Source organism: Hyla sarda, chromosome 1, assembly GCF_029499605.1.
Source record: "Hyla sarda isolate aHylSar1 chromosome 1, aHylSar1.hap1, whole genome shotgun sequence".
Taxonomy (NCBI): domain Eukaryota; kingdom Metazoa; phylum Chordata; class Amphibia; order Anura; family Hylidae; genus Hyla; species Hyla sarda.
The window spans coordinates 65,481,913-65,508,860 of NC_079189.1; the positions used below are offsets into that span (position 1 = coordinate 65,481,913).

Consider the following 26,948-nt stretch of genomic DNA (forward strand, 5'->3'; position numbering starts at 1 on the left):
ATACAGAAGTAGGGGTTGCCATTTTTAATGGGGGTGTGCTGCACTAAGCTACAAGCCCATTTATACCATTTAATGTCTACTCGAAGATTATTTTTGAAACTTAATGAATGAATAATGAATCTCCTCCTAAAGTTTTTGTGTTCTAATTAATATTAAAAATCTATTGCTGGTAACAAACAAACAAACAAACAAATAAATAACTAAATAAATAAAGAAATAAATAAAAATCACTGCATGTTAAAAGGGTCCCGTAATAATAAGATTATAACAAAGTGTCCTCGTGAGATCCCAGTGATCATCTGTAATAATTAGGCAGTAAGTGTTCAACTTCCTGGCAGCGCCACTACAGTAGAATTTAAAGGGTTTATCCAGGAAAAAAACTTTTTTTTAAATATATATCAACTGGCTCCAGAAAGTTAAACAGATTTGCAAATTACTTCTATTAAAAAATCTTAATCCTTTGAGTACTTATGAGCTGCTAAAGTTGAGTTGTTCTTTTCTGTCTAAGTGCTCTCTGATGACACCTGTCTTGGAAACTGTCCAGAGTAGAAGCAAATCCCCATAGCAAACCTCTTCTACTCTGTGCAGTTCCCGAGACAAGCAGACATGTCAGGAGAGAGCACTATTGCCAGACAGAAAAGAACAACTCAACTTCAGCAGCTGATAATTATTGGAAGGATTAAGATTTTTTTAATAGAAGTAATTTACAAATCTGTTTAACTTCCTAGAGCCAGTTGATTAAAAAAAAATGTTTTTATTTTTTTTCCTGGAATACCCCTTTAAGCATTGCAAAGTTCCAATTTAAATCAATGGTTTGCTTGCATAGTGGAGGGCAGGACATGTCCTCCAGAGTAAGAGACACTCTTTGTAACTGAGGCGAGGATCCTAAACAGATGTTTAATTTCTAACTCACTTCCATTAAATAGTAGCTCCCACCATCTTTTTTTTTCTTTCCCTGCCTATTGCCCATCTCTCCCTAACCCCCTCCCTGCTTTAAATTTTTTCTTTTACTATATAAAAAAATGCCTTTTTAGTCTGCCTGGTAGTGTGCTCACTACCAGGCAGACTTCCCCAGCAGGCACCACGTCACTGATATGTGCTGGGGGGGCGACTTCCGTCCCTAGTTCATCTACACAGGGTGCCTCCAGCTGTTTCTCCACTACAACTCCCAGCTTGCTCTGACATCTATTGGCTGTCAGGGCATGCTGGGAGTTGTAGTTGTGAAACAGCTGGAGGCACCCTGTGTTGAAAACAATAGGTCAATAAGTTATGGCCACGCTACCCCGTACCCCCCCCCCCGAACGCCGCTCTCCCCCAACCCCTGTTTAAAACTATGATCCCCACTCTCTCCCAACCCCCGTTTAAAACCACAATTCCCGCTCTCCCCTAAACATACATACACACTGTCGAGTCCAGCAGCGGCGTGCAGAGGCAGCAGCAGTGGCGACATGTGCGGGAGGAGTGACCGGCGTGTGAGCCCAGGGAGCCAATGCGCTCGCTCCCGCCTGTCTGATTGACAGGCAAGGAGCGAGCGCAGGCTAAATGAATTCAGACCGATTGCCCGGCCGGCAATCGGTCACGCCAGCCTGCAGCCGGCCACTAGGAGGGAGACCTCTAGTGGCCAGTTTTCAAACATTTTAATAAAAAAAATAATAATAATGAAAATATATTAGAGGTATGTTGTAGTCAGCCACATATGTACTACCACATATATAAAAAAAAAAAGTTGATGACAGTGCCCATCTAAGGATTACCATTGCTATAATGGAGTATACTTGGTCTAAAGCAATGTTTAGGTAAAAAGTCTCCTTCTGTGGTTCATATGCCCATTGTAGGTGCTTTCAGCAGTGGATTGGGGTCAACATGGGCATTCTGACCAGTATGTGGCTATTCAGTCTCATACAATGCAAGCTGAGATTAATTTTTGGGTTCAGACACCTTTCTATCATACCCAGCAGCATAAACTTTTCCAGAATTACTTTTGCAACAGTAGCCCCTGTGGAATTTGACCAGATGTTCTACTCTTGCTAGCCACATGCACCAGTTAGCCTTGGACATCCATGACCCTGTCATTAAATTACCAGTTGTCCTACCTTGGACCACATTTGGTAGATACTAACCACTGTATACTGGGAACACCCCACAAGACCTGACATTTGCGAGATGTTCTACCCCAGTTGTCAAGACATCACAATTTGGTCCTCGTCAAAGTCACTCAGATCCTTACGCTTGCCCGTTTCTCCTGCCTATAACTTCAAGACCTGACTGTTTACTTGCTATCTGATCTATCCCTCCCTTTGACAGATTGCAGTGTAAATGAGAACATCAATGTTATTCACATCACCTGTCAGTGGTTTTAATTTTATGGATGATCATCATATATGAATCATTTCTTCCTGTCTGTCCTCTCCTAATAAAACAATATAATATTTTTATACTATAATAAAAGTCGGAGAAGAACATTTCTTTCGTATAATGAAACATTACAATAAGATTTGGAGTTTTCACGCAGGAGATTTTCGTTCTTGTTAGAATCTGTACTCCGAGATCATGAAACCAGTTGTGCAGCCAACTGTTAGCAGTGTTTTTCACATAACCAGTTCTATTTTTAGACTGAATTGTAGGAAGTGTGCAGCTTTCATAGATGGGAGAGAAGCAGAGAGCCCTGCTGCATGTTAACGTGCCCGCCTGAGAGATAGCTTGGCCTACAGCCAGCACATTACAGGGGAAAATGGAAGTAAGAAAGCAGCTTCCACAATAACACACTGACAATATTCTGTTGTTCTTCAGTATTGTTAGTGGACAAGAGATTATCATGTTTCATTATGAGATTATCCAACTGTTAATTAATTTAATTTATAATGAATAAAAAAAAAATATTCTTTGTTATATATTGGTCCAAATATTTGACCATGTAGTATATATAAATTAGAATTTAAAATAATGATAGCTCCAGGGGTCGCAGAGGTCACAGTTGTGACTGTGCCCCTAACTACTTGTTCTCTTGTACCTTTCTTCCCTGCTCCGTTTTACTGAGGCCCCAGACTGGAGTGGAGTTGACAGGAGGGGAGGGAAGAGGCTAGACGCTCATGTTGCTGCGCGCATGTTTGTTCAAGGTGGGGAATGCAATCCTAGCAAGGGGGTGGTGGGGTGGGGGGCATAGGAGCAGCGACACATAGTAAAGTAAAGAAACAGCCTGCAAAGAAGAAAACAAAACAGTGGCACGGGAACTTCTAGCCCTCACAACCAAGAGATGGAAAATACTCACTCTAGGCAGGAAATCAGATATAACCTTGCACGGTGGTGCTAGGACAATAAACAGATATCAGTAAATTGTAAACTGAAGAGAAGGACATGCGTCCTGCACTCACCGCTTAGGATCTGCTCATGCGACTCCCATCTCGGGTTGTTCCTCCGGTGGGGATATCAGGACGGCGTGGGGCACTCAGAGGTGACTGCCGGCGGTTTCACGCATATCAATGCGCTTCGCCCGGCCCCGAGGCCGGACGAAGTGCATTGATATGCGTGAAACCGCCGGCAGTCGCCTCTGAGCGCCCCATGCCGTCCTGATATCCCCACCGGAGGAACAACCCGAGATGGGAGTCGTATGACCATATCCTAAGCGGTGAGTGCAGGACGCCTGTCCTTTTCTTCAGATTACAATTTAAAGAAACAGCCTAGTATGTTACTTCTCAGGATGGGGAGGTAGGCAGGTCCTGAGCTGACCCTTTGTGGGGTAAGAAGTGCAGTCAGCTCCTGCTTTTGGAAGATGTGGAGGTTACTGTGGTGCTGGGCAAGTTAAAAACATCCTGCACTGATTTGCAGCTACCTCTGATACTTGCTGCCTTCTATTTCATATTCAAAGCAGCAGAACTAGGACTACTGAGTAGTATCAGTAGATGACTGCAGGCATACTGAGCCAATGAATAGCAGGCTCCACACGTGTGCTGCTGACATCTATTGCTGCCACCCAGCGGTCTGGCACCTGCATTTGTGGAACTTGTATAGCACAATGCTGCCTCCCCTCCTCCATACTGCAGCCCCCCCCCCCCCACACTATATTGTGCATAGAGAGATGGATTCCGTGCTGGGCGGTACAACTTGGCGTGGATTGCATCTTTCTATGCCAGATTGGAGTTGAACTTTAGAGTTATACACTGAAAGTGGGACAACTCCTAAAGCCTCCTAAGGCCTCATACACACAAGCTTATTATGGCTCCCCTTATTTAAAAGAGATATCCAGACAAAAGTATTAAATACGTTATATATATATAAGCTCTCCATGACTCCACAAGGCATCCCAGCTGATTTGTTTCAAAATCAGACCCCAAAGCCCCCATAAACAGCCTTTGAAAATCCTGCTTTGTCAGCAAAGAACTCCACACACTGGGCTTGTTTGCCGTGTGAACAGCAGGGAGGTGTGTGTGTTGCCCTCTAGCCAATCAGAGACACTCAAACACGGCACACTGAAGCTGTCAGCTCTCTGGGCGGGGGAGAAAGGAGTGTGAAGTATTGTCTACGGTAGACACTAGTCATCAGTGTAATAAGATCTCCTGGACTTCCTGCCTGGAGAGAAACAGGGTATGTGCTCAGCAAAGATTACACCTCACATTGCAAAGTTATGTAACGTTATCATGTGCAGCTATATAAAATGCTATTTAATTTGGCTGGAGTTCTCCTTTAACAACAGTTGTAATAGGTGCCCATAGAAGTATTACCGTATTTCCATATGCCTTCAATTTCATATAGAATTTTTTTCTGCTGATTTCATATGAATCCACCATGAGAAGTGCATAAGACCTTAAAGGGGTACTCCGGTGGAAAACTTTTTTTTAAATCAACTGGTGCCAGAAAGTTAAACAGATTTGTAAATTACTTGTATTAAAAAAATCTTATTAGCGGCTGTATACTACAGAGGAAATTCTTTTCCTTTTGGATTTCTTTTCTGTCTGTCCACAGTGCTCTCTGCTGACACCTCTGTCCATGTCAGGAACTGTCCAGAGCAGGAGAAAATCCCCATAGCAAACAGAACAGAACAGAACATTGATCCAGGGATTTATTCTGATGCCATATTTGGAGTTAGGAAGGAATTTTTACCTCTAGTATGAGTTTTTTTTTGCCTTCCTCTGGATCAACTAAACTCAGTAGGGACTTATTAGGGGTATAGGTTGAACTTGATGGACTCTTTTTTCAACCTTATGAACTATGTTACTATGTATGCTGCTGTGGACAGTTCCCAAAATGGACAGAGGTGTCAGCAGAGAGCACTGTGGACAGACAGAAAATAAATCCAAAAAGAAAAGAATTTCCTCTGTAGTATACAGCAGCTAATAAGTGCTGGAAGGATTAAGATTTTGTAATGTAAGTCATTTACTATGAATTTCTGCAAAATTATTACATTGGTGTTCTCCCACCAGGAAAGAATATTAATGTATTTGATATATTTTTAATATATTTTGAGCTCAGCTGGAGTGTCTCTGAGACCCCTGCTGTACGCATGAACATAAAGGCAGAAGCCCCTTTGGCAGCTTCTCTGTATTGCACATGTCCAGTCCATCTGCTGTTCCGAGAACAACAACAGAACCTGATTTAAAGTGAAAGGAGCATTTCCCTGAACAATGTAGGACTAACTAGTATATTTCTTAGCATAGATTGAATAAACATAAAATTAAATAAAAGAGTATTACAATTTTTTTTAGGTTCTGTTATCAATTATAGAAACATATTAAATCTTTATATAGTGAAATATGATTTCTGTTGGAACAACTTTTACATTTACAAGTACATTAATATAATTCTCCAAAATCCATTGACCCTACAGAACACAGATTGAAGACTGCATTTACTTTATTTCAGCAATAATGGGACCTCAGGTGTGATCCAATCTGATATTCTGGTGCATGAAATGGTCATAGAAAATCTTATAAAACAAAGTTGTACCTCTTATGAGCAGATTCCCCAAATTTTCTGCTTAAAGGGGTACTTCGCTGCCCCAGTGTTTGGAACATTTTGTTTCAAATACTTGGAGCGGGTGGCGGGAGTCGCACCCCCTCAATGCAAGTCTATGGAAGGGGGCGTTCTAAGAGCTATAACTATGTTTATTTGTAGTTGTAATTAATTAGAGGTTTTATTGGTATGACATTTATGACTTTTTAATTGCTATTTTTCCCATTTTTTTAGGACATGGACAAATGAAATATTACCATTTTGTGTTGTTTGAAAAAAAAAAAATTATTATACCTAATATATTTTATAGATCGGGTTGTTGCAGACATGATGATACCCAATATGTATATATATATTTTTTTTTAGTTATTTTATGTTTTATACAAAACATAAAATAGGTAAATACATGCATTTTTTGGGTGGGGTGTGTCTTTTTTTTTTTTTTTTTTGTTAATTATTTTAAACTTATTTAATGAAAATATTTTTTTACTTTTTACCTAGTTCTATAAGGGGTCATTCACCAGCGATCTTCTGATCACTTATATAGTACACTAAAAAACTATTGTAGTGCAATGTATTATGCCTGTCATCATTATGCTGAAAGACAATGAGGGGAATTTATCAGTTGCTTTTGTCTTCATTTCAGTGTATATTTTTTCGCATGCCATTTTGCGCTTTAATTTTGTGAATGTTAAATGTCCTTGTATCTAAAGTGATTTTTGCAGAACTTACTTGGTAGACATTTTTCACTGTTTGTATAAAAATGTATAAAGTGCAAATTTCTCAAATATACAACACAAAGCGCAAAACATTCGCAAATCACAACAAGCAGAGCTCTAGAAAAAGGCTTCTTTTTATATTTTTAATGTCACAGCCTTCTTTAGTGTGCGGTGTCCCGGTACAGGACTTGGTCCTGTCCCTCTGTCAGTTGCCCCTCAGCCAGAGTCCCTCCATACTGATAGGGTTCTCCTAGAGGGCTAACCCCTAGTCGCCTCTCAATAATATCTAGAAATGTATATATTTATTATATTTTATTATAGTGGATTTATGTACAGGACCTTTGGGTCATGTGACTGTAAATAAATTGTGTTATGCTTTGGTTCAAGGACCTTTGGGTCATGTGATGTGCCCATAATGCCTTAGGTCAGGACTGACAGGTTTGCAAACCAATGAGCTTTGTTCCTGCCCCCTTAATATATAAGGGGCTGCTGCCACTAAACTTCGCTCTCTTCCTGCTGAACTCAAAAGCAGTAACATCTCTCTTACCCTTGGGATATAAAGGAAAGCCCATCTGTATAATCTACTAAAATTCCAGCTAGGCCTGAAGCCTATTCTTCAGCAGCCACAAACGTGAGTTACTCCAGCTCAAAGCCTGCAAATCCTGTGTGACTACTGAACCCAAATTACCCCCAAATTCAGTAGCACAGTGGCTAGCAAAATCCAAGCTCATTCAACTACAAAGTCGCAGCAAACCTGTGAGGAGCCTGTACCATGGTCCTCGTACAAAAGACTGTCTGTTATCTGCAATTGCATAAAATACGCAGTAAAGTTATTCCTGGTTTACTTCAACTTCTGCTGTGGACATTTCCTTTATTCCTCCCTATCATTTGTGGGACTGGTGGCGGTTGGATTATTGCATTGAGGAACCCTCACCCTGGCGTCACGACAATCAAGGGTTAATCCTAATCCTATACCCTACACTAGGATAATCCTATACCCTACACTACCACTCCGCAACACCCCAGACACCATTACCCCTCAAGCTTACCACAAGTTTACATGCACAAAATTTCCCAAACATTGTGCAAACTTTTAATAAATTTCCCTCAACTCAAAAAGCATGCCAAAAAGCAACAACACATAAGAGTCAATGAGACATTTCTGCAATGTATAGAATGGCTCATATATGGCAGGCCCCACATGGCTATGGAAACCTGCCACCCATGGTCATCAAAAACAAGTCCAGGGCCTTTATCTTTATCTTTAGTTTTTTACTGAAGTTTCCCACAGAATTCAGTAATGATGGCGGGTTGTGGTGTTAACCATCCCACGGGAGACGGTAAATGCTGAGATATTACAATCAGCTGAAACAATGTGAAATGCTTGTTTAATGTGAGCAAGGTGTAAATATGAGCAGCCATGAGCGCTTGTCTTTTCTTATCTGAAGTGTCGATATTTATAAATACGTGAAACAGCAGGTCGCCACTTACTGTACCTGCGCTGATTAAACGATTCTTAGAAACTCTCCAGTCTGGAAACATTTGTGTTCTGTGGATGAGACCTTTTGTAAAAGAAGTATTTGAAAAGCCTAAATATTGTACAAAAATAGACCTATCTGTCTGTGTTAACCAACTGAGGTGTCCCAGTACCGCATTCTATTGGTACTTATTTATGTATGGGTCCCCATAGCCAGAGTTCCTAGGACGTAGGGATCCCTGTCAGCCAGTCTACCCCTAGTCGCCTCTATTCTAGTTTATAATCAATAATTTATTCATAGGTTAATGTAAATAGAATAATATGTGTAAATAAATGGTTAATTACTTGTTTCCATTAGCGTTGCAGGACCTGCGGGTCATGTGACTAGGTGAACTCTATGGTATTAAGCTTAAGGACCTTTGGAGGCCCAGTGACGTAAGCAATCCCATCACACCATGTAATGGTGAATGGCAGACGTTCGGACCAATCAGATTTGCCCCGCCCCCTGCCCATATAAGGGAGCGGTGGCCATCTTCTCGCTCTCTTGTTCCTGTGCAAGCAAGCTAGCAACAGCTCTTACCTCATGGGCTGTCATGAGAGAAGGATCTGCGCAGCAATTATCGCAGTGAGTTAGGCCTGAGCCTTGCGGCAACGGCTGAACAATCTAATTATAGAGTGTATCACTTCCCAAACACTCTGCAGCATCACTGGACCTAATAACTCCCCTAAATCCGGACGGATCTGCAAATATCTTCCTAAATTCAGAGACTGTATGTCTAGCTCAAGGTCCGCAACTACTGACAGTCACTAAGCTACCTAAGGACTGTTTGTATGAGACTGTTACTGTGCCTTGGATACTGCAAGCACTTCAGTAAAAAATATTCAAGTTGAAATCTCCTTGTGGACCTTCAGTTATTTTATGCACCTATCGTTACTGGGAAGGGCCGGAACATTGATTCAGCATACCAGCCCTCAGCCTGGCGTCATGAACTCTAGGGTTAACATTAACCCCTTATATACCTATACCATACCACCACTACCATACACCCCCCAAGGGCTACCACACAATTATCTGCCGCAGAGAAAACTTTTGTCATCATAAGAATCCACTATAGATAAGCCCCACAACCTGCATCATCTGCCTTGATGTCTAGCCATTTAATATAAAAGGAGCCGGCCATCATTTTTATGCTGCCATGAATCAGGAGTCATTGGGGTGGTGTCCACAGGCTTCTGTTTTGACCTTGATTTGATATAGAGAAATATCTATCCAACAAGACTGGTGGGGTGAAAGCGACTAACCCAATTACTCATGGTTTAGACAGCATAAAAGTGAGATACATTATTTCATGATACTGTAGGTCACTGCATCACTTAGGAAGCATAGTACACTACGTGTGGTAGTTTCACAACAGCCAAAGAGCCTTAGATTGGAGACCATGACTGGTTAAAGATGTCAGATTTTTCAGGTTGATCATAGTGGTCTAAGGGTTCTATCAGACCCTCCTTCAGTGTCTGCTGGAGAAATATGGACCAAAGAGGGTAGATTCTACTATTTCTCTTGATACATAACTTCTTTAATGGCCATTAGAGATCAGCTACATTTATTTAAGATCCCACTCATGGGATTCAGCCAACAGATTCAATTCAGTCCAAATAAATGAATTCGGAAGTTCAACCTGTAGTGGGTATGATATCCAGCAGCAGCAGTACAGTAGGTAACATGACGAACAAGGCAGAAGATGTGTGGCTATGTAGGGATAGTAGTAGTGGCTGTCATTTTTAAAGATTTATTTTTTTATAAAAATCGCAAACGTTTCAGAATTTCCAAATGTAAATTGAAGTATGTGTTGTTCTACTTTTATAGCCATGTATTGGTCCCATGTTCCTATTGGTGGCATGTGCCGAACTGTGAGTAGTGGGCTGGTAAACTGCTGAATCGTGAGTGGTCTTTTACTACAAGTCTCATGGTTCCTCAGGGGAGATTCTACCTCCCCCCGCCCAACTTTCCAATCATCTTACATAGAGCTGACTAAGGCAGAGGGATCTCATTCAGGCACATACAACAGATGAGCTCTTCTAATATCCCATAGAGGGAAGGAACAGTGAGGATGGACCACGCATGCATGGGCCCCCAATCGGAGTATTATACAGATGTAATCAAAAAGAAATTGGGGTATGTGCAGCTCACAATATAAATTAGTTGAGGCTAAATGGAAAGTATTTACACCAAAAAAATACCAGTATAAAATAATATATAAGGATAAAAAGGGGGGTACCAAATGCCTCTAGACTAATACCATAAAATGGTATATGATGATGAAATTACAGAAAAATAAAGTCGGACTGTGCTTCACTTTAAATGATGTACAAATGTAATATAAAATATTACAAATGAGACATAGAATAAATAATGCAAATCTAATACATAAATGCCTCCTACCACAGGGCCCTTGTGGGGAGGTATGGTTTTGAAATACAAAAAATATTTAAAAAATGTTTAAAAATGGCATGTACATTGTATTCTACCGCTATCCCAATATTGTGCAAACCGACATTATATACTTTTATAAGGTACACACCGTTCTCATATGGTTTAGAACAGTTCGCAAAATGGTATAATTACCAACTCCTAAAGGTGATTTTTGGCTGGACGTCCGAGAGATAGGTGTTGTAGAGGCTGTGTCCAGCGCTAGTATGCGCTTACGGTGACGGGCCCGGATGCCACAGGCCAAGGAGAAATCACCGGTCACGGAATGATTCCGGAGATGGATGCAGGCTCGGAGATAAATGTCGTGGAGGCTGTGTCCAGCGCTGACATGCGCTTGCGGTGACGAGCCCGGTTGCCGCAGGCCGAGGAGAAGTCACCGGTCACGGAGTGGCTCCGGGGATGGAGGTACACTCGGAGATAGATGGATCTTACTCCGGAAACGAAGGAAAGCCTCGTGGAGGATCTCTCGGCGTCTGGTGGAATGGCGGATGGAATACAGCCAGGTGTGGAAACAGCAGATGATAGAGTTGTATCGGAGGTAAGTAATAGCGGTTTGTGGATTGCGGTGGTCATGCGGTAAATATTTCTTTCTCTAGACGCGTTTCAGGGTACTTTATATATGACCCTTTCCATCTGAAGGGCCAGATGTTACAGAACTACAACTCCCAGCATGCCTGGACTGTCTGGACATGCTGAGAGTTGTAGTTTTGCAACATTTTTGCAACCTCTGGAAGAGCACAGATTGAAGACCACTGTACAGACACCCTTCAGATGTTCCAAAACTACAACTCCCAGCATGCATGGACAGCCAAAGGGAATGCTGGGAGTTGTAGAAACTCACTGTGAACCCCCGCCCGTGTGAATGTACCCTAAAAACACTACACCAACACTTAATTAAAAGTAAAACACTAAATATACACATACCCCTACACAGTCCCCCCCTCCCTAATAAAAATGAAAAACATAAGGTACATCACTGTTTCCAAAATGGAGCCTCCAGCTGTTGCAAAACAACAACTCCCAGTATTGCCGGACAGCCATTAACTGTCCAGGCATGCTGGTAGTTTTGCAACAGCTGGAGGCACATATGGGGTATTTCCGTACTCGGGAGAAACTGCCTAACATATTTGGGGGGCTTTTTCTCCTTTTACCCCTTATGAAAAGGAAAAGTTGGGGTCTACTCCGGCATGTTATTGTAAAAAAATCGATTTTTTTACAGTAACTTGCTGGTGTTGCCCCATACTTGTTATTTTCACAAAAGGTAAAAGGGGAAAAAAGACTCCCCAAAATTTATAATGCTCAGGAGTGAGAGAGCGCCATGTTCATTTGAGGTGATTTGCACAGGGGTTGCTGATCGTTACAGCGGTTCTGACATAAACGCAAAAAAGAAAACCATATATGCCCCCCTTTTGGAAACTACACCCCATTAGGAATATAACAAGGGGTATGGTGAGCCTTAACTACCCACAGGTGTGTGAAGAATTTTAGTTGAAAATGAAAAAGTTGAATTTTTTCACTAAAATGCTGGTATTATCCCAATTTTTTCATTTTCGCAAGGGGTAATAGGAAAAAAGCCCCCAAAATTTGTATATAAAGTATATAAATACCCCACTTGTGGATGTATAGTGCTCTGCGGGCGAACTACAGGGCTCAGAAGAGAAGGAGCGCCATTGGGCTTTTGGAGAAAGAATTTGGCTGGAATTGAAGGCCATGTGCGTTTACAAAGCCCCCATGGTGCCAGAATGGTGGAACCCCCCCCCCCCACATGTGACTCCATTTTGGAACTACATCCCTCACAGAATGTAATAAGGGGTGCAGTGAGCATTTATGTCCCGCAGGTGTCTGACAGATTTTTGGAACAGGGGTCCATGAAAATGAAAAATGTAATTTTTGGCTTTGTGGGACTGGGCGTGATTTGCAAGCCAGACCGATGCACAAAAAGGGTTGAGAATAAAAGGGGTGGGGCTTTACAGTGGGCGTGTCTTTTTGAGATAAGGTGTGGCTTGCAAGCCGGATTGACACATTCACCAGGAGATGCAGAGCAGAGCTTGTGGAGTAAGGTACTTGAAGTCCCATATACTTGCATGGGACTTGAAACAAAAACCCATCTTTTATGTAAGGGTGTAGGTAAGGGTTAATTTAACTATCATATCTATTTATTTGTCATATAAGTAATATGTGTACCAGGTATTATTGATATATCTCCAGCCGAACGGAAGTTATGTGGAAACATACATTTCCCACTGATTTGCATGGGACTTTAAACAAAAACCCCGACCCTCACAAATGGGGGTAGTTAAGGGTTAAATTAACTATCCTATATTTTAATTGGACATATAAGTAACATGTGACCAAGTATTATCGAAATATCTCCAGCCGTTTGGATGTTATGCAGTAACATATATTTTCCATAGACTTGTATGGGACTTTAAACAAAAAACCCTGACCCTGGCAAATGGGGGTGAGTAAGGGTTAAATTGCCTATCCAATGTTTGTTGTTGACATATAAGTAACATTTGTGCCAAGTTTCATGTTAATATCTTTAGCCCTTTGTACGTGATGCTGGAACATCACACACACACACACACACACACACACACACAAACATTGCAGAGAAGACAATGGCAGATTAGTTGAAGAAATGTCTACAACTATTCCATTCATCTGAATGGGTTGTAGAAATCCATCCTGCAGAAACAACCCCCATTCACATGTATAAAAAAAATTTCAGTCACAAAACTTTCTGCAACAAAACAGCCACTTGTGAACATACCCTAAGACCATGATCACACATCAGAATTTCTGTGCGGAATACCGCAACGGAATTCCACATGGAGATTCCACAGCAGCAGAGTCCCATTAAAATCAAACGGACTCTGCTGCGCTGTGCGCATGGAGGAATTTCCCAGCAGAATTCTGCTTTAGGGCTCGTTCACATGGATGGATCTGCAGTGTATTTTACGCTGCGGATCCGCCAACCATAGACCCTACAGTGTTGCCTCCATCTATGCCTGCTCATAGGGGCAATCCGCCGCTATGAGCAGACACACTGCGATGTGCCAGTCGGATTGCCGCTATGAGCAGGCAAAGATGGAGGCAACACTGTAGGGTCCAATATGCTGCAGATCCAACCGTTTGAAAGAGCCCTTAAAATTCTGCTAGGAGATTGGACTCTGCTACAAAGTGGATACTACGTAATTTCAGCAGTGTAGCACACCTTAAAACTCCACCAAAGCATTCCTCTGAGCAATTTAAGCTGACCATGGTGGTTTGCTATGTTTGAAATGTGTCTGGTGAAGTTTTTATGGGATACTCCATTGCCCCAGCATCTGGAACATTTTGATCTGAATGCTGGGTGCTGGCTACAGGGGTTGTGATGTCACAGCCACGCGCCTCATGACATCACACCACGCCCCCTCAATGCTGGTCTATAGTATATGGCACTTGTAGTATGCAAGGTGTGCTACATTTGTGAGATATATCGCTAGCCTGAACAATAATGCTGGAATTCTCGTCTTCTATAGTAAAAGGGAACCCTTAACAGGGGACCCACTCTTCAAGGAGAATATGCCATACATTTACTTAGTCTTAACTCTTGCAACTTCATTACAGCTGAATTTATCCTCTGAATTTGGGTTTGTTTACATGACCTTTGCACCATCCGCAGCACTTATAAATATGCAACCCATTTAAAAAGAATGCTGACATATGCGCATGGACGGGCATGTGCCCTATTGACTTTAACCTACCTACAGGTTATTAAAGCCAATGGGGCCTTTGCCTGTTCATGCAACTACAGGTTGGTATCTCTTTTCAACATTATGCCAATGTGTACATGCATTGGTTCAATCATAATGTGAACCCAAGAGCTGTCATAAGACAACAATAGAAGGCTAGAACACTTTGAGCATGTTGTGCACCATGGTATAATGATGTGACTTATTTTACCTTATTTTTACCTTTCTAGGGGAGGTAACTTTGTAACATTGTATAAATCAATCTGTCCCATACACAGGTTACTTGTTGTGTATATGTTAGCCAATTCTATACATATACAATTCGATCCATGTACTTTTGACATAGGATTCTGACAAATTCTATAATTATAATTATATTATTAAAGTACCTGTCATGAAAGACCCTTCCCTAATGATTCCCCCCTCCCACCTTTATTTTTTTTTTATAATCAATTTTTTCACCTTCATTTTGGCCTTTATCTTCTGCTCACTGTGTGTGAGAGCTCCGCAGTGCAGAGGGGGGCGTTCCCCGGCAGGTGTGACCTCATCTGAAGCCCTGCCAGGAGAACTTCTGCCCTCTCTCTTCTATGCTGCGCTCGCACACAAGAGTGCAGCATAGAAGAGGTAGGCAATCATGGCAAGCTGCTTCTTCATCCCCTCCTCTCTGTATGTGTAATACAGAGAGGAGGGAGATCGGAGGAGACCTGCCGCGCTGCTGCACACAGCACTCACTCTCCCCTGCATGAGTAACAGAAGCAAGTGCAATGCTGAGATCAGGTCCTGCCTGCATTTCCTGAGTTTGGTCTCCAGCCAGGCCGACAGAAGACCAAAACCCCAGCATGGGGAGACACGGAATGCGGTGGGATCTAATGTGAAATAAAACATAAATACACATTTTTTGCAATAAAGTATATTACAGAGTTTTTTTTATAATATAATATGTACAACACCATATAAAAAAATAAGTTTTAATGACATGTACCATTTAATCTATGTAATTTTTTTTTGTAAACTATGCAGGTGAGGGGAGGGCTGGGGCAGAAGCAAACTATTTTGTTAAAGCTGAAATGGGAAATGTTGGGTCTCAGGAAAACCTCATGTGAAAACTACATGTTTATCAGCAAAATGTTAGATTCCCGCAGAACAAAATTATGGGTTGTACATATCCACCACGTAGGCTGCAATCCACATAGGTATCTCAGTGTTGCTGGGTCATTCAGAACGGCAGAAAATATAACTCCGGGGAATAAAATCTATTTCCTGCTATATGGTTTGATTTTCCTCTTCATGTGTTTTCTAGTTTTTCTGAAGATCAGATTCCACCTTTAGAAATATCTCTAATTAAATACATTACAGGTGGGAGTTTTGCCTCATTAACCAGAAGTGTTTCTCATCATCCACAAACATGAGATGTGGGGTTCATTTCTTTTATCGGTGGCTTTTACTGTTGGCTTAAACTTAATTGCAAACAATATAACAGCGGCCGACATTATTGATGTCACCCCCTCACCCCCTTGAGATATTATTAAAAATCGTTCTCAAACATCAACTTTTCCATATAATTTGTTAGGACATGTGAAGTGTTAGGCCTCCTGCACGAGACCATATAAAAAGTTGGTACCCTGTATAGATGCGTAACGTCACCTTGTGATGTATTGTGTTTTTGACCACCTTTTGTGGATCAGTATCCATTAAATGGCCAATGAAACAATTTCCATCCTGGAAGTATATCAAAATTATTGGGTGCTGGATTAACAGAACTGTAATATATGTTTATATTACTTTGTTGCTACTATTTTAAATTATGCAAAAAATATATAAATAAAGATATAAATAAAACTGCCTATGCCATAAATCAGGTGCAATTGATACACAAACATTTTAACTGTGTTTTACACACTTTTTTGAAACTGCTGCCCTTCATTCCACAAAGGGGCACGGCTTAAAGGGGTACTCCACCACTAGACATCTTATCCCCTATCCAAAGGATAGGGGATAAGATTTCTGATTGCGGGGGTCCTGCCGCTGGGGACCCCCGCAAAATAGCATGCAGCACCCACCTGTTACTGCTCTGGAAGCGCTGGAGGGTCTGGCTCTCAACCAGAAGCATGAGCCAGACCCTCCAGCGCTTCCAGAGCAGTAACAGGTGGGTGCTGCGTGCTATATTGTGGGGGTCCCCAGTGGCGGGACCCCCTCGATCAGAAATCTTATCCTCTAACCTTTGGATAGGGGATAAGATATCTAGGGGTGGTGTACCCCTTTTATGGATCTGGACATGGTCTCATGAAAGAAGTGTGGCTCACATGTTCGAAAAATGCATAAAATCTTGGGGCACATTTTTGGTGTGAAAGTAAGTCAACTATGGCGATAATGCACACCTTGACTAGATGGTGTAAAAATGTACCAGATTTTCAATAAGCCTAAACAAGTGTGGTGAATCCTCAGACTCTCTAGTCTATCTAAGAAATAGACAGATTAATTTTTTTATTTTTATCTCCCCTATGTGTCATGTTGGTTTATTTCAGTTTTGGGTTGGGCCACCAGAGTACCATATATTCCTCCACTGGGCCTAGACTCAACAGAAATAGTAATAATTTCCAAAGGTTTGGAAAAGACAACCCCATTTTGGCGCTATTAATGTCCCACAAGATCTATTTCTTATGGGAGAAATAAATTATAAATTACATTAAAAGTAGACAGATATGCACTTGTTCTGCATAGCTGAATGCCAACATTTTACTTGCCAAAATTGAGAAATTTAAAGGGGTTGCCAAAGGAAGTAACCTATTGTCAACTGGCTAAAAAATTTAATATATTGGTAAATAAGGTTATTTTACTATTTTTACTCTTTTACTCCTGCTTTCGAAGCAAACGGCTCTGTTGTCTTTAGCCCACATTCCTGTCTGATTTATATCCTGTAACAGACTTTCTGTTTCTGTGTACAGGACACTCTAGCTGGGAACTCGGCCAACTATATCTCCTTCCTACTATGTGGGAGGGGTTATAGTTAAGACGGTGTACTGGGAGGGAGATAGAGTTGGCTAAATTTCTGGCTAGAGTGTCCTGTACATGGGAGCAGGAATCTGTAATAGGATGTACACTAGACAGGAAGTTAGGCTAAAAACAACAGGGCAGACAGTTTGCATCAAAAGCAGAAGGAAAGCATGAAAGACCAAGAAAGGCAGAAAAGTAATCAATATAAGTTCATTTATCAGATATGCTTCATTGTCAGACACCCCCTTAAAGCTCTGCTTTGCATAAACCTTGTCTTTCAGTCCAGTATATGGAACTGTCTCACCAAAATCTGGACTGTTGGCATGTATAGATGGAGGGTAGCCCTCAGAATCACCTTCTTTGTTGGGCCAAGTAACCTCATTTCAACACCGATTTGTTTGCTGTTGATCTTCTAAGGTTAAACTTTTATTCTATGTTCTGTCTTTAAGAAGCCACTTCACTAATTTACGGTATATGACCTGTTATTTTGGTGATTATTTCTGTCTTTTCTTACATCTTACTGCTAAATTTATACATGCATTGAGGACTTTTGACAACAACCATTAATAAGAATCTTCAAAAGACTTCCATATGGTAGTTAGCTCCGGCTATCTAGTAACCTACCCCTCTCCATCACTTTGTTACTCTAGTCCTTACACATAGGGATGACATATTCAGAATACCTTGCATTTGCTGTTAATATGGAAAGTGATTAATATTTAATGATGACGGACAAGTAGGTATAACATTAGCAATGCATTATGAAAGATGTTATAGTTAGTCAGGTTTATATGGCTTATCCTCATAATAGTACTTAATGGAATGAATCATCTTCACTCAGTAGACTTTGCTACAATTAAGTTATTATTATTTAATGGACTGTGTGGGATATATGTATGCCATAGCTAATATATTTTACTTTTCATCTTATTCCTATCTCAGATATGTCTGTCTGTCTTCCCATCTTTTTTTTATCCAGCAATCTTCTATATACTCCATAGTATGCATCATCTTCTTTTCACTGACTACATAAGGGTTATCCTTCAAGATATGGTGAGCGCTTGTGGTAGCCTTTTATTTTTTTATGCATAGCATGACATACTAGTCATAACATGAACATATTTGTACATAACTATCAGAACTGAACAATGACATAGTGATCCAGTTAGACCCATTAAAGAGAACTTGGCATCAGAATGGTCACATGCTGAATTGGTAATGCAATCGAAGATAGGCACTCCTGGGACTTTTATGTAAAAATCATACTTGTGCCACCATACAACTACCACGGACATTGTAAACTAACATAAGCCATAATGTCATAGAACATGCACTAAAATGACACTGTATGACACTGATGGGCTATCTTTAGGATAGTCCATCAGTTTCTAATGCCTGACCTTAGGAACCCACGAATCAGGACGATAAAGGGGTGACCACATTTACGGTATATGAACTGTTATTACCCATGTGCCCACCTCTATAGATCCCCCGGCCATACTGTGTATATAATAAACTTTACTACAGGATAGTGACATAATTTAACCCCTTAAAGGGGTACTCTGCCCCTAGACATCTTATCCCCTATCCAAAGGATAGGGGATAAGATGTCAGATCGCCGCGTTCCCGCTGCTGGGGACCCCCCGGGATCCCCGCTGCGGCACCGCGCTATCATTACAGCACAGAGCGAGTTCGCTCTGTGCGTAATGACGGGCGATACGGGGGACAGAGCAGTGTGACGTCATGGCTCCGCCCCTCATGACATCACGGCCCGTCCCCTTAATGCAAGTCTATGGGAGGGGGAGTGACGACCGCCACGCCCCCTCCCATAGACTTGCATTGAAAGGGGTGGGCCGTGACGTCACAAGGGGCGGAGCCATGACGTAACGATGCTCCGGCCCCTGTACTGCCCATCATTACGTGCAGAGCGAACTCGCTCTGCGCAGTAATGATAGCGCGGTGCCGCAGCGGGGATCACAGGAGTCCCCAGCAGCGGGACCGCGGCGATCTGACATCTTATCCCCTATCCTTTGGATAGGGGATAAGATGTCTAGGGGCGGAGTACCCCTTTAAGGACTGAGCCCTTTTTCACCTTAAGGGCGCAGCCCTTTTTTTAAATTCTGACCACTATCAATTTATGCATTAATAACTCTGGGATGCTTTTACCATTTATTCTGATTCCGAGATTTTTTTTCCGTGACACATTCTACTTTAACACAGTGGTAACCTTTCGTCGTTACTTGCATCCTTTCTTGGTGAAAAATCCCCAAATTTCATGAAAATTTTGAAATTTTGCATTTTTCTAAATTTTAAACTCTGTGCTTGTAAGGAAAAAGGAAATTCCAAAAAAATTATATATTTATTCACATATACAATATGTCTACTTTATATTTGCATCATAAAGTTGACATGTTTTTACTTTTGGAAGACATCAGAGGGCTTCAAAGTTCAGCAGCAATTTTCCAATTTTTCACAAAATTTTCGAAATCGTAATTTTTCAGTTTTGAAGTGGATTTGAGGGGTCTTCATATTAGAAATACCCCATAAATGACCCCATTATAAACACTGCACCCCCGAAAGTATTCAAAATGACATTCAGAAAAGTGTGTTAACCCTTTAGGTGTTTCATAGGAATAGCAGCAAAATGAAGGAGAAAATTAAAAATCTTCATTTTTTACACTCTCATGTTCTTGTAGACCCAGTTTTTGAAATTTTACAAGGGGTAAAAATTTGTAACCCAATTTCTCTCTAGTAAGAAAATACCTCACAGGTGGATGTCAAGTGCTCTGTGGGTGCACTACAAGGATCAGAATGGAAGGAGCGACAATGGTATTTTGGAAAGTATGTTTTTCTGAAATGGTTTTTGGGGGGCATGTCATATTTAGGAATCCCCTATGGTGCCAGAAAAGCAAAAAAAAACAAAAAAAAAACAACATGGTATACTTTTTGGAAACTACACCCCTCAACGAACGTAACAAGGGGTCCAGTGAGCCTTAACACCCCACAGGTGTTTGACAAATTTGATTTTTTTCACTATAATGCTGATGTTACCCCAAATTTTTCATTTTCACAAGGGGTAATTGGAGAAAAAGCCTCCCAAAATGTGTAACCCCATTTCTTATGAGTATGGAAATACCCCATATGTGGATGTAAAGTACTCTGCGGGCGAACTACTATGTTCAGAAGAGAAGGAGCGCCATTGAGCGTTTGGTGAGAGAATTTGGTTGGAATAGAAGTCAGGGCAATGTGCGTTTACAAAGCCCCCGATGGTGCCAGAACAGTGGACCCCCCCCCCCACATATAACCCCATTTTGGAAACTACACCCCTCACAGAATTTAATAAGGGGTTCAGTAAACATTTTCACCCCACTGGCAGATCTTTGGAACAGTGGGCTGTGCAAATGAAAAATAAAATTTTTCATTTTCACGGACCACTGTTCCAAAAATCTGTCAGACACCTGTGGGGTGTAAATGCTCACTGTACCCCTTATTACATTATGTGAGGAGTGTAGTTTCCAAAATGGGGTCACATGTGTGTGGGGGGGGGGGGGTCCACTGTTCTGGCACTATGGGTGCTCTGTAAACACACATGGCCTTCAATTTAGGACACATTCTCTCTCCAAAATCCCAATGTCGCTCCTTCTCTTCTGAGCATTGCAGTTTGCCCGCAGAGTACTTTACATCCACATATGGGGTATGTTCTTACTCAGAAGAAATTGGGCTACAATTTTTTTCCTTTTCTCCCTTGTGAAAATGAAAATGTAGGGTAACACCAGCATTTTAGTGAAAACATTTTTTTTTTCATTTTCACATCCAACTTTAACCAAAATTTGTCAAACACCTATGAGGTGTTAAGGCTCACTATACCCCTTGTTACATTCCGTGAGGGGTGTAGTTTCCAAAATGTGGTCACATCTCGGTATTTATTGTTTTGCCGTTATGTCAGAACCGCTGTAACGATCAGCCACCCCTGTGCAAATCACCAATTTAGACCTCAAATGTACATAGTGTGCTCTCACTCCTGAGCCTTGTTGTGCATCCGCAGAACATTTTACGCCCACATATGGGGTATTTCCGTATTCAGGAAAAATTGCATTACAAATTTTGGGGTTCTTTATTTTCCTTTTACCGCTTGTGAAAATTAAAAGTATGGGGCAACACCAGCATGTTAGTGTAAAAATTATAAAAAAAATTGAATCCGCCACAAAAATTTCCCTCGGCAATGTTTCCCAAACAGGGTGTCTCCAGCTGTTGCAAAACTCAAAGCATGCCTGGACAGTCAGTGGCTGTCCGGCAATACTGGGAGTTGTTGTTTTTCAACAGCTGGAGGCTCCCTATTTGGGAAACACTGCCGTGGGATATTTTTGTGGCGGATTCAAATCCCCAATTTAGACCTCAAATGCGCATGGCGGTCTCTCGCTTTGGAGCCCTATCGCATTTCAAGCAAACAGTTTAGGGCCACATTTGGGGTATCTCCGTACTCGGGAGAAATTGCGTTACAAATTTTGGTGGGCTTTTTCTCTTTTTACACCTTATGAAAAGGTAAAGTTGGGGCAGCATGTCAGTGTAAAAAAATAAATAAATTTACGCTAACATGCTGGTGTTGCCCCATACTTTAAATTTTCACAAGCGGTAAAAATCGTTAGGGGTATGTGTATATGTAGTGTTTTACTTTTTATTTTATGTAGGTGTAGTGTAGTGTAGTGTTTTTAGGGTACATTCACACGGTTGGGTTTACAATGAGTTTGAGCTGGGAATTTGAGCTGCGGCGGAAAATTGTCCGCATCTCAAACTTGCAGCAGAAAACTTGCTGTAAATCCACCCGTGTGAATGGACCCTGTAACCTCCAGCTATTGCAAAACTACAACTCACAGCATGCACTGACAGACCAAACATGCTGGAAGTTGTAGTAATGCAATAGCTGGAGGCACATTGGTTGCGAAACACTGAGCGTTTGTTACTTAACTCAGTGTTTCGCAACCCGTGTGCTTCCAGCTGTTGCAAAACTGCAACTCCCATTTGGACAATAGTACAGGTCAACATCTACAACACAAATAGAGAAACATAGCTGCACATCCACCATTTGTATTTTGATCTACTTGCTTCTCAGCATAATTTAAAAAACTAACAGGTTGTTAGTATACATTTTGATCAAAAAGTACAAGCCCACTCACCACGTCAAGGCCACCTAGTCAGAGTGGGTCCCTAACCTAACAATTGCATAGCGCCGGACAGTGACCACTGCCTCCGAGACACCATGCCCACAGGGGGAACAACCCAATGGCGAGGAAGCTCCACTGCTGCCCGACCAAGCCCCTGGTTTTGGGTCGCAGCACCCCTCAGACAAAGCATCACAGAAACAACGGCCGCCACAGAGAATCACACCAGTGTGAGCACGTATGTGGCATTGAGACAGGTTTGAGGGCAATGAAAGGGTGTTTTTCCCAGTCCTTTATCCTAGCTGAGCTAGCAGAGATGCTCATCAGGTGCCTAATCAATGAGGCCAGCAGAAATGTGGGAAGTCTTGATATAAGGAAAGGAAACAGAATAGTCTGGGCTCCCCCTGGGAAACAGCATGTCGCTGTAGGGGAGACACTCGGGCCCTGTTGAGGAAGCACACAGCTGAAGCTGTGAGTGGCCAAAGAGACAGTGTGAACTGTGAGTAAAACAGGTTGCAGGGGCACATGTTTTATGCTGGCTGAGGGTAGCTCACCAGTTAGTAGTCAGGGCATGCTTACATGTGTAGTCAGTGACCAGACGGTCTAGGACTTTGGTTTGTTCCTGAGTTATGTTTTGTTTTACCTGCAACGTGTGTAAATAAAGCTGGCGAGGTGCCAGACTTGTATGCTGTATGGTTATTGAGGAAACGTGTCCCGTGGCAAGTGACCAGAACGATCCCAGAGCTAATCCCCAAGGAGGAATCCTTACACTTACAATGTGCTCCCTACCAGAGAGCTGGGAGAATGCTAGGAAGAAGCTGTTATGCAGTCTCCTGCTTATTAAAAATGCCTGGGCCGAATGGGTGGAGTGGAGTGCTGGCCATAGAAGTTAAAAAACATTTATTACCTTAAACCCATTATTACCCTATTGCCATTTGTTACCCTACCTATTATCATCATGATTATATATCCAGTATCAACCCTACTTGGGTAATCATGTGTTCTCATTGAACAGAACTAGTGATGGAGGTGATGCCTCTGAACGCATTGAAGAGTAGAGCACCCAACTGACTACCCCTGAATTAAATAACTTTAACCCCTTAACAACAATGGACGTAAATGTACGTCCTGATGCGGAGGCACTTTCTCAGAGAGGAGACAGTGGGAAGAGCCCAGTTCACCAGGATGTACATTTACGGAGCGGTGCTCATGAGCGCTCTGCTTTTAACATAGTGCGTATGCGCTGACTGAGCACTCACGTGACCAGCGACGGGAGTCACTAGGACGTGGAGACACAGAACATGCATATGTAAATTGAGCCGGCAGGGCCGTTCCTCCTGTGCACAATTCAGGGAATAAAGAACAGGATCTTATAGAGGACATATCTCCGAACCTACAGAACGGATTTTAGTAAGTGACCCATCGTCTGACTCCTGTTCATCCACACTATAACCCCAGTGTATTGGGCTTAGTGTGGGTGAACAGGCTGACAGTTTTCCTTTAAGTGCCAGTTTCCGCCCAGGAGGAGACGAGTAAGGATCACAAAGTTTTCATGTTCTGGGATTGCATCTCACACACTTGTTTGCCATGGGGATGAGTAGACAGGAGCTGTATGACAGACAACGTGTGGTTACAGTGAATTAGAATACTGTCATCATAATGCAATGAAGACAAATTGAAGTTAAAGTTTTAAGTAATTGTTTCCAATGGTAGTAAGACATTTTTTTAGGAACCATGGCAGATGTCTTAAATGACTGTAAATTAATCAGATTTATTAATTGAGACATCCAGCTGACACACTGAGATGAAACATCAATGAGCGAATCATTCTGCACGCAGTGAGAGGCAAATGGCATCACAATTAGCGAATTATCAAAAATGAATGAGTCCTCTGCATGCACAGTAAATAAAGAGAATGTTCACAGCTGCCAGATGAGACTAGTGTTCACAGAGATCCGAAACTCCTAAAGTGTCTCTTACATACAATACCCTTGCCCCCTGCCCTCTATGCCTAAATGATCTCTGTTAAAGTGTACCTGTCGTTAACAAAAGCTTTTTTTTTAAAAGGAAGATGATACTATTATATGTATATTTGTAATATTCATTGGTTAAACAATCTTTTCAGGCTCTTGGCTTGTCAATCATCCTGCTGTGTGAGCCAGGGGAGTGTGTCACAGAGCCTCACTGCACAGAGCCCTGCTTGTCCTCAGTGTATAGAGCCCTGCTTGTCCTCAGTGTACAGAGCCATGCTTGTCCTCAGTGTACAGATCCCTGCTTGTCCTCAGTGTACAGAGCCATGCTTGTCCTCAGTACACAGAGCCCAGCTTGTCCACAGTGTACAGAGCCCTGCTTGTCCTCAGTATACAGAGCCCTGCTTGTCCTCAGTGTACAGAGCCCTGCTTGTCCTCAGTATACAGAGCCCTGCTTGTCCTCAGTGCACAGAGCCCTGCTTGTCCTCAGTGCACAGAGCCCTGCTTGTCCTCAGTGTACAGAGCCCTGCTTGTCCTCAGTGTACAGAGCCCTGCTTGTCCTCAGTGTACAGAGCCCTGCTTGTCCTCAGTGCACAGAGCCCTGCTTGTTCTTAGTGTACAGAGCCCTGCTTGTCTTCAGTGTACAGAGCCCTGCTTTTCCTCACTGCACAGAGCCCTGCTTGCCTCAGTGCACAGAGCCCTGCTTGTCCTCAGTGTAAAGAGCCCTGCTTGTTCTCAGTGTACATAACCCTGCTTGTACTCAGTGCACAGAGCCCTACTTGTCCTCAGTGTACAGAGCCCTGCTTGTCCTCAGTGTACAGAGCCCTGCTTGTCCTCAGTGTACAGATCCCTGCTTGTCCTCACTGCACAGAGCCCTGCTTGTCCTCAGTGTACAAAACCCTGCTTGTCCTCAGTGCACAGAGCCCTGCTTGTCCTCAGTGTACAGAGCCCTGCTTGTCCTCAGTGTACAGAGCCCTGCTTGTCCTTAGTGTATAGATCCCTGCTTGTCCTCACTGCACAGAGCCCTGCTTGTCCTCAGTGTATAGAGCCCTGCTTGTCCTCAGTGTAAAGAGCCCTGCTTGTCCACCCACACTTTCTGTATTTGGACTCCTCAGAAAGACACACAGACAATAGATGTAGGGACATGAAGATACACATTTTTTTTTTACCAAAGTATATAACAAATATGCATGTAAGGGTATAAGTTTTTGTTAATGACAGGTACACTTTAAAGAAATTCTCCACCTAAATCTTGGAGGGTTATTTCCCCAAGAAGGGGAGGAGATTGGTGCTTTACCCTTCTCAATAGGTAAACATTTTGGAACTTTTTATAAAATACTATTTTATCCCCATGGTTCAAATTACAGGACTGACCTCATTCTACATTATTGATTTTGTATAGTTTTTTTTTCCGATTTCTGCAACGTCACAACTGTATTGCTTGTTTTTAATATTGTATAATTTTTGTATATTATATGTTTACAGATCATGTGGCCCATAAAAGTGGATGTGGTCTTATGGCTAGGTTTTTATACATTTTACTTTAGGAAAGTAGTAAGGCCATGAATAAGGGCAGAATAGTCTGAAACGTGTCAGTTTTTTTCCATTGTGCATACTATCTTCTGCCATACATGTTACGTTATGCGCTTCGGCCGCACACGCTGGCCGTGAGCATATGGTCCTGTTACCTTCTGCGGGTGGGGCTAAGATTCGCATCTCGGGACACGCCCGCATGCACATCCAAGCCCGTCACTCACCTGGTGCTTTTCCTGCCCCCGCCTCTGCCTCTCTGCTCCGGCGCGCGTGTCCCCGTCCCCTAGGGCACCCACACATGCTGGAGCTTTAAGATTTAAAGGGCCAGCGCACCCATTAGTGAAGTTACACCTGTGGCTCATTGATAAATTCCTCCACCTCCCACACTTCCCTGCCGGATCTTTATTGCCCTAGTGCCTGAGAGAAAGCGTTCCTGAGAGTTGCCTTGCCATGTATCATACTCCTGCTCTGTGACCTGACCTTGCTCCTTTGCTGCCTGCCTACTGACCACTTGCTACATTCCTGACTATGCTTCTGTGCCGCCATCCCTGACCTTCTGCTATCATGACCACAAGTTGCCTTATCCCATCTGTTCCTCGAATATCCTCAGCCGCCTGTGTGGTCGAGCCATGCCAGGAGTAGCGACCTGGGTGCCGCCTGCCACAGCAACTCCATCCCGCCTTGCGGCGGACTCTGGTGAAAACCAGCGGCACCTTAGATCCCGCTCCCTGGTACAGCCTGAGTTATCTATCACACAGGTCCAGCGGATCAGTGTTCCAGTCTACAAAAACTTGAGTGTTACAATACTTGTGTCCAAAGTCTGAATTTAAGTGTTCAAATCACTGAAAAAGATTGTAATTTAACCACCAGTGAAGCATGCCAAGTGCTGGTTGAATTACACTGTCAGCTTTGACATTGGGAT

General features: G+C 42.4%; 1 protein-coding gene across 4 annotated transcripts in view; it reads right to left on the minus strand.

The window, feature by feature from the left end:
• Positions 1-26,948, minus strand: part of LDB2 (LIM domain binding 2) — a 403,146-nt gene that overhangs the window by 32,971 nt on the left and 343,227 nt on the right. The window lies entirely within an intron of this gene.